The sequence below is a fragment of the Crocodylus siamensis genome, chromosome 7 (genome assembly GCF_052110815.1).
Source record: "Crocodylus siamensis isolate JL-2025a chromosome 7, ASM5211081v1, whole genome shotgun sequence".
Classification (NCBI taxonomy): domain Eukaryota; kingdom Metazoa; phylum Chordata; order Crocodylia; family Crocodylidae; genus Crocodylus; species Crocodylus siamensis.
Genome location: NC_143401.1, coordinates 76,506,316 through 76,519,421, shown reverse-complemented (window position 1 = coordinate 76,519,421; position 13,106 = coordinate 76,506,316).

The window sequence follows — 13,106 nt, the reverse complement described above, 5'->3', positions numbered from 1 at the left end:
AGACGGACGCCAGCAGGAGCTCATCGGGGCGGATGCGCACTGTCCTGAACTGCGGCCGCACCTTTTGGGGAAAGGGTAAGCCCCTGCGGGGTTTATGAACCCGGGCGGAGAGCCCAGCGAGAGGAAGGACTTAAGGCGGTTGGGGGGGATCGGCACCTGGCAAACCTATCTACCGTAGAGCCCTTAATAAGGGGGCAGCTCAGCCTGAGAGTTCACAGCTACGGTAGTGAAGGACTGAGCAGTCTCAAGGAGCCCCAGGGAGGGCTGAAGAACCCACTTAGAGTTGAGGAAAGGGGTTCTCACCCACGGCGTACAGGGCAAGAACAGGGAACCGCTGCTGAGGATCAGGGTGGGAATCCAAGTTCTGGAGAGCCCCTGGCTGGAATTGTGTTAGAGTTGATCTTTTGCATTTTGTTGTGGATTAACCCGAAAGAGGAAAAGAAAGAAAGACCGTACTATGTGGCCGGCCTAAACTGGCGGCCATGACCCCGGCAGAACGGGCAAGGGTGTAGGGGTGGCGGAGCCCTCATCAACGCTGTACCCGCAAACTCAAGGAGTCCCACTTATGGACTGGCACGTGCCGGACAATAACGCTGGATCAGATTACCATCAAAGTCGTGGCAGGCGAGTTAGACGCGTACAGTCCGCAGGTGAGTGACCTTTGACCTCCGGGAATCAGTCCCGGCGCAGGGGGACAGTGGCCATCTCAGAGCCACGACCCCCACAGTACACCAAAGCTGCATTTTCTGATTTTGCAAACACATAGCCCACAAATCTGGATTTAGGTTCACAAATTAGATTGCCTGTTGCATGACTGCTCAGTATTAAGGGAATATATGTACACAATTGGATTGCCATGCTGTTGGAGGACCATTTGAAATTGCCATCTTAAACAGTTCCATTCAGAATAAGAAGCAGTATCCCATGTAGGGTCGCACCACTTAATTCTTCCCTGTCCTACTGAGTCTGAGATTACTGCTCTATGATGCATGCTGTATAAATCCAATGCACGAGGTAGATTTCTTGGCCTTAGTCCTGGGGTTTTTTTTTGTTTGTTTGTGTTATTGCAGCTATACTGCTTGAGTAGTACTTTGTATTTTCCTTCCTGGAGAAGTCAGTATACTCTACAAACTCTCCCTTCTGTGATCTTTTAAGATCCCTCAGAGGGTAGGTATTACTTCCTTTTTATAAAATAAGGAAATTGAGGCAGAGTTTTGGAGAGTCTTTACAAAGCCGTTCTGCGTGACTTTCCCATGGAGAACAAAAGCATAAAAGGGAGATACCATACATTGTGTACCTGCTTCAGAGGCTTGGCAAATAACTTGGCATGAAGGGGTGGTTTGTATCAAGGTGAGATCAGTACCAGTGACCCAAAATCCATAAATTAGCAGGGACAGACAGGAACTAATAAGAAGTAAAGGCTGAGGAGGAAAGTGGTGGGGAGAGTGTGAGCAAACATGCTTTAAGATGACACTTGAAAATGCACAACACTAAAGAAGCATGGCTATATAAGAAGACTGCTTCAGGTAGTGGCAGCTGCAGAAAAGGAGATTCTTTCACCAATGATGGCCAGACATTATGAAAAATAAGATGGGATGAAGACAATGGAAACTTTAAAAGAAAAAAAGAAGGATGAGATGCAGAAAGGCCAAATGTCCATAGGGTTATTTTGTCTTTGTAGTCAATGTTTTGGAGTCATGAGAATCAGCCAGCATTCTCATGATAAAGTTACATTTCAGAGTCCAACAAATATAGCATTAACCATGTTGAGAATGAGATGATCTGAAAAAAGTGGAATTGTTTCAGTGACCTGGGGAGACAAGAGCTCTTATTCCCATATTTATAAATCTAAATTATGAGCAAGTTCAGACCCCCTGAACAAATATAGTTCCAGTTCACAGTAGTAAAGCGAGCCTCTAGTGGTAAAAAAGATGTAGAGGAAGTGCTGTGTAGCGATATTATTTTCACTGCCATGCTAGATGCTGTGTCTTTGGACTTATGGTTCTACTGAAAAAGGAACTTTTCAGCTGATTATATGCAAAGTTCCTGCTGGAGCTCCACAGTCTATGGAGGAGGATCCTTTTTATCCCACTTACACAAAACCCAGTTACTTGAGCTTTGTGAAGGTGCAAGGAGTTGGCCCTAGAGTTAGGGCATAAGAGGGCCTATGTTTATCCCAGTCAAAGCAATAGGTGTGATAAAGCAGCAAGAATTTGCAAGGATATTTAATTCTGACACACAACAGCAGATGTTGCTTGCTTAAAGCAACAAGAAAAATAGAGACTGTAGGGAGAAGTTTAAACTTCTTAATAAAAAAAAAAAGTTTGTTTTTATTCTGAATATGAATAAGATGTAAACTGGCTCCTTGCAGTTAAATAAAGGGACCCTGCTATTAATTTCCTATGTCTTCATTTGGAATTCTACTCCCTCTTGCAGAAGTGTCTACTTAAATATAGGGGAAAGGGGGAGTTAATGAATTACAAAAAAGGTTATTTTACATAGAAAATGTGTATTCCTGGTTATTTCCATTTAAAGAACATGACATTAGTGTGGAAATTGCCCCTTATGAACAGTTCATTAATGTCAACTCTAGTAAAACTGACATCACCTGCTACTATTTTAATTGTGTGTTTTACTAATGCTAACCATTTTCCTGACAATGGAACCCCATAACTTTAATGAATCTTTGTAAAATACATAAACCAAGGTCAACAGATAAGAAATGCTTCCAATATTAAGTACTTCTATAAAGTCAAATGAAAAGTTTATTCTTGTTTTGCATTCATAAGAATAACAACAAAAATGGAAATCCTATGCCAGAATTTTTTGTTTGGGCCCCAGAATATAAAATGTTTGGAAGCTTTTTTGGAAGTCACTTTGATTAGCTATTATTTTATATGAAAAATAGAGCTAGCTTAACTGGTTTACATTTCCAAGGTCTATACTTGATTTTATAATACAAGTGGAATATTAAAAAAAAAAAAAATCTAAAATCCTTCCTTAATATCATTTGTAACAGTAACATTTTTTTCCCATGGTTTGGGGAAAAAAGAGAGAGAAAATGAAATCCAGATTTGTGATTCCTAATAGCAGAAATTTGATCCTTTCCAATGTTTAAGTAATATTTCCTGTAAAACATACAAGGCCATCTGCAGAGCTGTTTCCAGACACATTTTGAAGTGGCAAGGGCAACTGAAAGAGACAAGAATGGAGGCTGGCATTTCACCTCTGGGAGATGGAACATTAAAGGTTTCTAAAAGCTGGTTCTACAATTTTACAAAGTATTCAACCACTGCATAGTTCATAATTTGTTTAATTTACCTACCTTTTATAGATACAGGGAAGGGAAAATCCTCTCTGTAAGAGACAGTATAAAAACCAAGACAGCTGTAAAAAGCTAATGTACAGCTCAGAAGAATGCTTCATGCGTTTAGTTGATTGAAATTGTATTTTATTCTTAACAGGCCCATACAGTGATTATGGGGAATACTCCCCTAAAACAACTGTATAGATTGAAACATATTTGGGTAGACAACAGAAACACTGAACCTTTTTTTGCTATTTAAGCCTATTACGGAATTTTGTTTTATTGTTGATCTCTAGGGTCACCTTATGAATTCGTGTTAGTAAAATGTTATGGCCTCACTATAATATTCACTTTGTGAAAAGGCCTGCATTTACCAAATCTCATCTACGGTCGAATATAAATGAGAAACTTGCATCTCTCTTCAAGGAATGTATTTTACACTTTTTTTTCCTTTGAATTACAGATGTTCTAAAATTGAATTCTTGTTGTTATGCTACGGCTTAGTAAAATGTCAGAACAGTTAAGTTTTTCTTTGATATATGACTTATATTTAAAATGTGCATTGCTCAGATAGGTGAGTTTAGGGCCAGTTTCTGGCCCCAGCTATGTATCTGGGAACCCCATTAATTTCAATAAGACATGTACAGGTATCCAAAAACAGCATATAAGGAAAATTTCTCAAACTATAATGTTTAATCCGACTGTAATAAGGTATATTATACTGCTGCGTGTTCCTTTTAAAATTGGTATTTGATGTGATTTTGTATTACTGTTGACTATTGTAGCCCTTTATTTTTAATAACATCAGTAACAAATGATGTGTCAAGTCTTTCTTCCCCTTATTGCAGGTTTTCTCTCACGCCCAATACTATGTTATCAAACACTTTGCTAGTAAGCAGGATCACCACAGCACAGTTTTTAATGAACTCCAATTTTTCCTTTGCTCAAAGAGGAGGATCTGCTAGATGGCGCCTCTGGTTTTATGGATGGAGATGTGGGAGCTAGTGCCTCTGGCTTTGTCCCTTCTAAGGGCACATGCAGACATTCTCGGGACCTGATCTATGAATATGTGGCTTGCTTACAGCTGCATGATTGAAGATCAGGCCCTGGTTTTCCAGATGTTCACTGGTGCCAGAAGCTGCACCAGGAACACAAACTAAGTAAATTTTGATAGGGTGAAGGAGTGGCCAGGACTGTAGGGGGCTACCAGGTCCATGAGGAAGGGTTGGTAGATCTGGGAGGGTGGGGGCTGGGAAATCTGCAGGGAGAATTTATGGGTCCATGGAGGGTAGGAAGTTCAGGGGGCCAGAAATAACCCAGTCAGGAGTAAGGGTCAGTTGGAAAAGTGCATCCCTGGGGCTGAGCTAAAAATGTGTACACATATTTGGTAGATTAGGCTAACTTGGACCTGACCTTACTTAATGAACCTCCTCAGGTGAACTAAGATCAGGCCAACCATTTTTTGCCTGATCTAACTTATGTACAGAGCAGTGTATAGATCAGGGGTGGGCAATTATTTGGACTGGAGGGCCACATAAGGACTTTTTAGTGAGCTGTTGTGGGTGGTGAAGGGGGGGAGAGGGATGCTGACCCAGCCTGGCATGGTGGGAGAGTGGCAATTCATCCTACCTGGCCCTGGGCCCATCCATCCTGCACCCACCACTGAGGTTGTCAGACCAAGTGAATGGGTGGGTGGGTGTGAGCGGGTGAGGCCTAGGAGCGGCCGTGAACTCCCTAGCGCCCCTCTACCGTCACTTCAGGTGGTCCAAGCACCCTCGAATCTCGCCTGCCACGACTTTGCTGTTTACTATATGTTTATGGGAGGCTGTCTTTATCCGCCTGGTGACTGGTGAGTGTGTCCTGCCCCTGCTCCGTATGGGGTGCCTCTATGTGTCCCCGCCTTAGGGCTATGCGTGCCCTCTCTATCACCCCGGGCTCCTTACCCATCTGTGGGCCTGACTCTCCGCCACTGCCCCACTCCGGGGCCTGTGCCGCACCTCCTGCACCCGCTGCCCTGCTCCGGGGCCTGTGCCGTGCCCGCTGCCCCGCTCCAGGGCCTGTGCCGCGCCCCCTGCGCCCGCTCCGGGGCCTGTGCCTTCTCTAGGCCGATACTGCGCTCTTCGCGCCTGGGGCTCCAACCCCTCACTTGGTGAGCACCTGGAGCTCCAACCCCCGCCTGGCAAGCGTCTGGGGCTCCAACCCCTGCCTGGCAAGTGTCTGGGGCTCCAACCCCTGCCTGGCAAGCGTCTGGGGCTCCAACCCCTGCCTGGCAAGCGTCTGGGGCTCCAACCCCCGCCTGGCAGCACTCACTTTGCCCCCTCTGGGGCCTGGCCCTCTCTAGGGCGCCCGCCGTGCTTCCTGCGGCCGTTGCCTAGCCTCTGGGCTTATATCGCGCTCTGGGGCCTCCGGTGGCCGCCGCCGTGCCTGGCCCCCTTGACCCTTCTCTGGGTCTTTTGCCTTCTGGGCAAACACCGCGCCTCTCTCTGGCACAACCCGTGCCTCTCCGGTGCAACTGTAGTGCCCAGCTGGCACTGCACCCAAGCTGCTGGGGAGCTCCCCTGAGGCCTCCTCGCTCCCCTACAGCCTCGCCCAGTCCTCTGGAATAACTGTAACACAACACAAGCCACCTGGCTTCAACATAAAACACAGAGCCTTCTGCTCATAACATATAAACACCAAGCCCCCACCAGGGCTCTCAATCCTACCTCCCTTCAGGGTGTTCTTGTTCCCGGCATCATCGCAGCCAGCCAGCGCAACAACGGCAGCATCCACCAGCTCAGGCTGCTCAGCTCTGCCACAGAGCTCCCACTCCTGCAGCTGCCAGAAGGGAACTGCTCTTCAGGCTCCGGCCTGGGCTGTTTATAAAGGCCCGGCCCTGCCCCCTTCTGGCCACCTGACCCGCCTGGTTGCCCTAGCAACCTGCACCTGAGCTGCCCTGGTGATTGGCAGCTCTGACAATCAGCACCTGAGCTGCCCTGGTGACTGACAGCTCACCTTATCTCTTTCTTAGGCACGGAGCACCCCAGTGCCTCCATGACAGTGGGCAATGTCTCGATGAAGACTGGTTGGGAGCCCCAGAGGCTGGATGCACTCAGCTGGGCAGATCAGATGAAACTGCAGGCAGGCGGGGAGTGGTGACCAGAAGCAGGATGGTGGGCAGGGCCGGGGTTGCAGGGTGGTGATAGTGTGCCAGATAAATCCCTTGGTGGGCCAGATCCAGCCCCCAGACCATCTTTTTCCCACCCCTGGTACAAATCAACCTAACCCTAGTTAAGTCCATCTAAGTGTCACATTGGCACATACCTGCAGGGTATAGGTCCACACTTCACTGAATTCTGACCAAGTGGCTTCTATCAAGTTTGGAGCAAAATGTATACCTTTTTAAGGCCAGGTGGAACCATTGTGATCTCTCACAATAAGGCATGCTTTCCAGTCCTTTATTCATTCTCATGACTCTTCCCCAACCCCCTCCAATTTCCAACAATATTTTTGATTGTGGACATTGACACTGGACACAGTATTCCAAAGCAGTCAAACCATTATCAGAGAAAGATACAGTATAAATAACCTCCCTGTTCCACCTAAACCAGTGGCACCTAATCTTCTAGCCCTTTAAGTCAGATGAATGGTGCAGGTTCAGTGTGCTTGGCCCAATCTTGCAAGCCTGGACTCGGCGGTGGACTGATCTCATCCTGTGCAGCCAGGTCCAGACATGCACCAGCCCAGTCCCATGTGTCTGAATCCAGCTGTGCACTGGCACAATCTGATGCCTATTATCCAACCTTTGGGGTCCCCCCTGGGGCCAGAAATTTGGAAGCAAGGGAGCAGCATTTAACACTGCCATGGTTCTCCCCTCCCACCAAATTTCCGCACCTTTGAGGAGCTCCATGGGCTGGGTGACTCAGCTTTGTGGCATGGATCTGACCCACAGGCAAGGCATTGGACACCCCAGGCTTAGACATTTTCATGTATCTTCATTCAAAGCCTGATTTGATTAGCTCATTTAGCCAGTGTTACACTGGGAACACACATCTAGCTGATTATCCACCATAACCTTTCAGTCCTTTTCAGGATAGATATCTTAGCTCAGGATAGCCTACAGTCTTAATTCCCTGATGGGTAAATTTACATTTGCAAGAGCAGGTTGAACAGACAATTTGTTCAGATGGTTTAGTCAGGGATGATCCCGCCTTGAGCAAGAAACTGGACTAGATGACTCTGTGAGGTCCCTTCCAGCCCCACTTTCTGATGATCCTTTTCAGTCATACTGAAGTGTGTAGCTACTTAGATGCTAAGTAGAAACTTAGCTTCCCTCAATATGCTAGCCTTGATAGGGGCTTGCAGACCTTTGTGTTTTTTGTGTTGAATTCCACGTCTAGCATGTGTTTGTTCTCTCAGTTCTGCTTCCATAAACCTGAAGCTAATAATATTTACTCAATATTGTTAAAGTGAAATGTGACTCATGTATGAAATATACAAGTGCAAAGTGCTGCACCACGTGGCATTTATAAATGATGAGCTGGCCCTGTGAAGATCACCCCAAAATAGTCTGTTTTTTTCAGTTCTCCTGTGTGCCACACCTTCCCCGATGGTATTGTTTCAGGGGCATGGATTACCCTGGGTTTTCAACCCCATTCCCATGTAAGTTGGAACTGCTCAGTCTAAAGTAGAACTTTTCCTGCATAGTGCCAGGAACGTAGTTCAGACTAGACATACAATGGGTGATTGTAAGATAGGCTTTTGTCCACTTTGAAACTTCAGCTATTCTGGGGGATCTGAGCCAATATTGCAGCTCAAACAAAGAGTTTGAGTACCTATGGTTTGTACCTTCCGTTATTTTAAGGGCAACACAACATCATGTTTCCAAGTTACCGATTAGATCCTCTTGTTAATGTGTGTTGTTTTCATCCTGTCTGTTGCTGACACTGTGCATGTTGCTGACACCCTCATGTTCACTTAGGTGCAAATTGTCTTTGCCTTTACCCTTCCCCATAGTTCACTTTTTGATTCTTCTTCAAGCAGAAGTTATGACATTGAATTTCAAAGTTAACACAGATTGAGTGGTAGGACACATATAAAACCAGTTTCAAGATTACCTTTTTTTAACAGTATCTTACACTTCCCATCAGCTTTCTTTGGCACGAGGTACCATAAAATTATAACTGTAGGCTCAGATCCTGTATGAAGTCAGAAAGAACCTTCAAAACTGTCACTTCCATTTCCTACAAAAGAAAAACACTTCCTACAAGGAAAACACACATTACAGCTGAATTATAAATGAGGGCTGGTATTTTTGTGAGGTACAAATCGAAGGCATTCTCCATATTGTTAGAATACCAATTTTATTTTACTGGTGTGTAGTACCCACTACAGTACTGAGTCCCCAGAGATGCGTGCATTCTCATGAGATTACTTCAGCATCACATTACTGCTATCACATATCCATTATATATACTCTTTCAGACAAGTGGAAATGTTTTCAGAAAAACAATCTGGAATCTTGGCTTAAAACTCAAGTTTGCTGTCAAGGCAAACAGAATAGCCTCAAAGAGGACTTATTTTTATTTTTTTCAGACAAGTATGTTGTTTCTGGATTATTATAGGGGGAAAATATCCTATCTATCAGTCTTCAGCTTATTTGACAAGCTCCCTTTGACAAACTTACAGGAATCGGGCCTTATTCTGCAAACCTTATTTATTTGGGTAGCACCAGTGACCTTAGCACGTTTGCTGGTGTGATTAAGGACTGCCTGCACACAAAAGTAAGTGCTACAGGATAAAAGTCAGAAGATGGAGTAATATTTTAGTTACCCTCTTTAGTCTGTGCCATCCTTTATTTATTTGCCAAAGTTTAAAGCTTTTGCTATTATCAGATTTTGTTTGCATCAGTCACTACTCCAAGCTTTGTCTCATCACCTATCAAACAAGGTCAAACAATAGATTTAAATCAGATGCCAAGTAAACAAATGTAAATTTTAAATCAAGTGATTTACTGTTCACTTTCATTAAGTTCTTCCTTAAGAAGCAAGCATTTTATGTAGCACAAGGGACCTGTAGAATGGCTCAGATGCAGTTCTAAAACAAGACATAGTATGGGAATTTTCCCACACATCAAGTTTAACAATACAAAGCCAAATAGAGAAATCTACTTTATTTACGGGAAAAATGCATTATTGATAGGTAGGTATCTCTTTTTCAGTTGATTGTCCTCTGTAAATTAGTTAGGGCTACATTATTCGGGTTTAAGTTTACTTTGGAAGGGTAACATATTTTTCATCTATTATGTTGTAAGAGGAGCCCAACTAGTTTGTAAACACCAGATTGATTTTAAAATTAAATAATTTTCAAACTGTGTTCAAATGCATTTGGTTCCTTTTGGTATCTAGCCTACTATGTTGAAACTGGCTTGTTCTAGGGCAGAAATACATTAATTTGTGGTGTCAAACTTCAGTTTAACTGTAACATTTAGAATAAAGAGCTGTTTTCAAAAGGAAATATTTTTTCACTAGGTGAACCTATATAACCTATCAGCCTACAAACCCCAACCCTGGGCTATTTTGGGGGACATGTGTGTTTTATTTCTGAACACAAGCTTAGTTGGTGGCCAAGACTTGTGGCACTATCTGTAATTATCAGCTCTTATTTTAAACTATTATTTCTACTCCATTTAAATCCAGGATTGGGGTTTTCAGGAACTCCTTTGAAATGCTGCCTTAATCTTCTGAAGACTTCTGATCTTGTACTTATTGACTGCATGTAGGGCTACATTGTGAAAGTATTTTAATTTGTACAATTGTATCAAACAGTTTCAGAACAGCACATTTAGATGTAATGCACTTTTCACATAGGAAAATAAGTGTTTGTTCAATTTCTTCAGTATGCTGGGTTTGTGGTGTGATATGTTGGATATTATAGCCTGTTACAGCCAGCGAGCACAGTTTGGATCTTGGCTCTATAAATCAGATTGAGATCATACTGCAGTACTACTTAGAAAAGATTTGTCACTCAGAGAATGCAAAACATTGAGCAGTTTGAATTGTTTTTCCATGAAGCTTATCCCTTGATAGTACTTTACCCTCTTACATCTTCTTCATACAAGATTATTTAAATATTTTGTAGAGTAAAAGTATGTTTTTATAATGCTTCTTTTCCCACATAATATTGGCTGTAATGCAGAGGCTATGGCTAGCTGTCAGTTTTCTTCTTTGACGCTATTGCCACATCATTCAAAATACTAGTATCAATTTTTTTTTTATGTGTTTTGAAATTTTTCTAGTGATTTTTACAATCAAATGGGCCTGTCTACAGAATTCCCATATTTGTTTTATAGATCGTTCCAGTCCCTTAACTCGGGAAAATTTCCAAATGAGAGTTAGCAAAAAATCTTCTTTTTTTGTGAAGTTTGCATAAATATTTTACATGTCTCTCCCTTTAATTAGGTTATAACATTATAAAGTGGCAAAGAATCTTCTCTTTCCACAAATTAGACATGAGAACCACAAACAAATTAATTTGTGTCTCAGGGTTTTGACTGGGCCTTTTGGCCTACTCCAGCACTAACACAAGCACTCATGACCCTCTGGATTTCAAACGCCTGAGGGTAAAAAGCAATTATAAAAACATGACTCTCCCAGATCAGCTTTCGAATCTGCCTTGTCTCTGTTTTATTGATGGGAGATTGAAGGAAGATTCAAATCAGCCATCCTTCAATTCTTTACCAGCAGCAAAATGCAGAAATCATTAGCTTTTCCTGTGTAAATGACTTTGTCCTGTCTTATTATTCAAACTGGCTGGGCTTATGACTTAAAAAGGGCATGCTGAATATTTATTTCTAATTTTCAGTGCTTGTAAATAGTATTTTGCTTTGCTCCCAATTTCCTTTTTATTTTGCAGAATAATTTTGTCATAGCAATTAGAACCGTGACTAATTAATTTGGGGATTTTATCTTAAAAATAGCTAAAGAATGCAGACTGACTTAATTAAAGATGATTTCTTTTGTAAGAGCCATGTTGGTAGGAAATCATAACAGTCTGAAGATATAAGACCAAGTTTAGATATTGTGTGGTCGTTCTTCTTTAAATTATTTCAATAATTTGGTATTTTCTATAATATAAAACTAGTACTAAACCACCATGGCTGAGTCCATTTTATTTAGGTTAAGGAGACTAGAATATAGTTACCTTCTGTCAGACTGTGATATTCCAATTTTGACTGTGATCAATGTTTTACATGGGTTGACATTGACTTATAGTAATGTAAAGAATACATCATGTCATCCTGATTCTAAATCTTATTTCCTTTCCCCAGCTCTCTTTTTCTGTTTTCTGTTTAGCTTTGAAAACCATGTAAGCTTTCAATTTTCTTGCTCATTTGTAGATAGAGAATAGAGCTGCATGAAATGCTTGTAAAAACCCACCCCCAAAAACAAAAACAAAAAACCCATCACATTTTGAAACTTTGTGTCACATCAAACCCAAAATGTAAGATAGTTTGCTACCAGCTGTTCCAAATTTAACAAACATTTTGAATGAATCTAAGCCAAATTTATAAGCACAATTTGTCCTGGGAGACTGATGGAGGTTTCTTTCATTTAGGGCATGTGTAGACAAAATGGGGGCCCTAAATTGAAAGGGTGGATTTTTAAAAACACCGCTTCAGTTTAGGGTGAAGTAAACCCCTGTGTCAGGTACACATGTCTTAGCTGCCTCTCTGGCGGTGGGGAGGGGAGGGTAAGCTGACGGCAGGAGGAGCGGTCCCTCGACTGCGGGGGTGGAGGGGGGCCTGGTGCTTTTCTCCATGGCAGTGGTGCCCCCCCTCAGGAGGCACCCGCCCACAGGCACCTCTCTCGGGTGGTCCCAGGGGCACCTCAGCTGTGGAGGCAAGGACCAAGTTCCTGTGCAGCTCAAGCAGGCAGGCAGGCAGGCAGGCAGGCTCTGGGGGGTGGAAAAAAAAGATCAGGCTTGCCTTCCCAGCCTGCTGCCAGGCTGCCTGCATGGACTGCCTACGCAGTCACTAAGCCACATGGAGCCCAGTGCTTTGCTCTGCAACTGTAGGGCAGCAAACTAAAGCTCCTTGGAGGTATTTTAATTTGCTGCATCCCAAAGACATTTAAGGCGTATTATGCCACTGAATGTGCTACAGCGGCTGGAATTAATGCACAATATGCTGCTGATGCAGGCAAACACAACACCATTAAAGTGGTGCATTCCACCCACTTTAAAGTGTCATGCACACATGCTCCTCATTTCATCTACACACACTCTTAAATGCTAAAGTCCTTCTTTATATTTTGGGACAGCTACTAGCAGGCATGATGGTAGGACCAATTAGCTGCCCCCTGCCCCCCACCAAAAAAAGTTTTAAGGAAAGCAGGAATGCATTTTTTTACTTCTAGAGGTAATGAGGATAAATGAGGGCTTGGAGGGAAACACTAGGAATAGCCAAATCAGAGAGAAAATTGACAGAAATGTATGTTGTATTGTGTTTAGAAGTTTGTATACTAGCAAGATGACCTCACAGCTTTTATCATCTCTTTATATAATGCCAGGTATGTATTGCATAAGAAACATGTAACGCACTCAAGGCAACTCATTTAAGTGACAATACAGCAGTTTTGTCAGCTTCAGTTTAAAAATCTGGTATTTTATTTTTGGAATCCCAGAATGTGTACAGAATTTAAAGAGCCTAAAGCTATAATGTTTTACTACTCCTTTGATAAAATTTATATTTAATCATATCTTAAAAACTGTTCTCATTCTGCCACTTGATGTTACCAACCAAGCGGAACCCATCAATGCA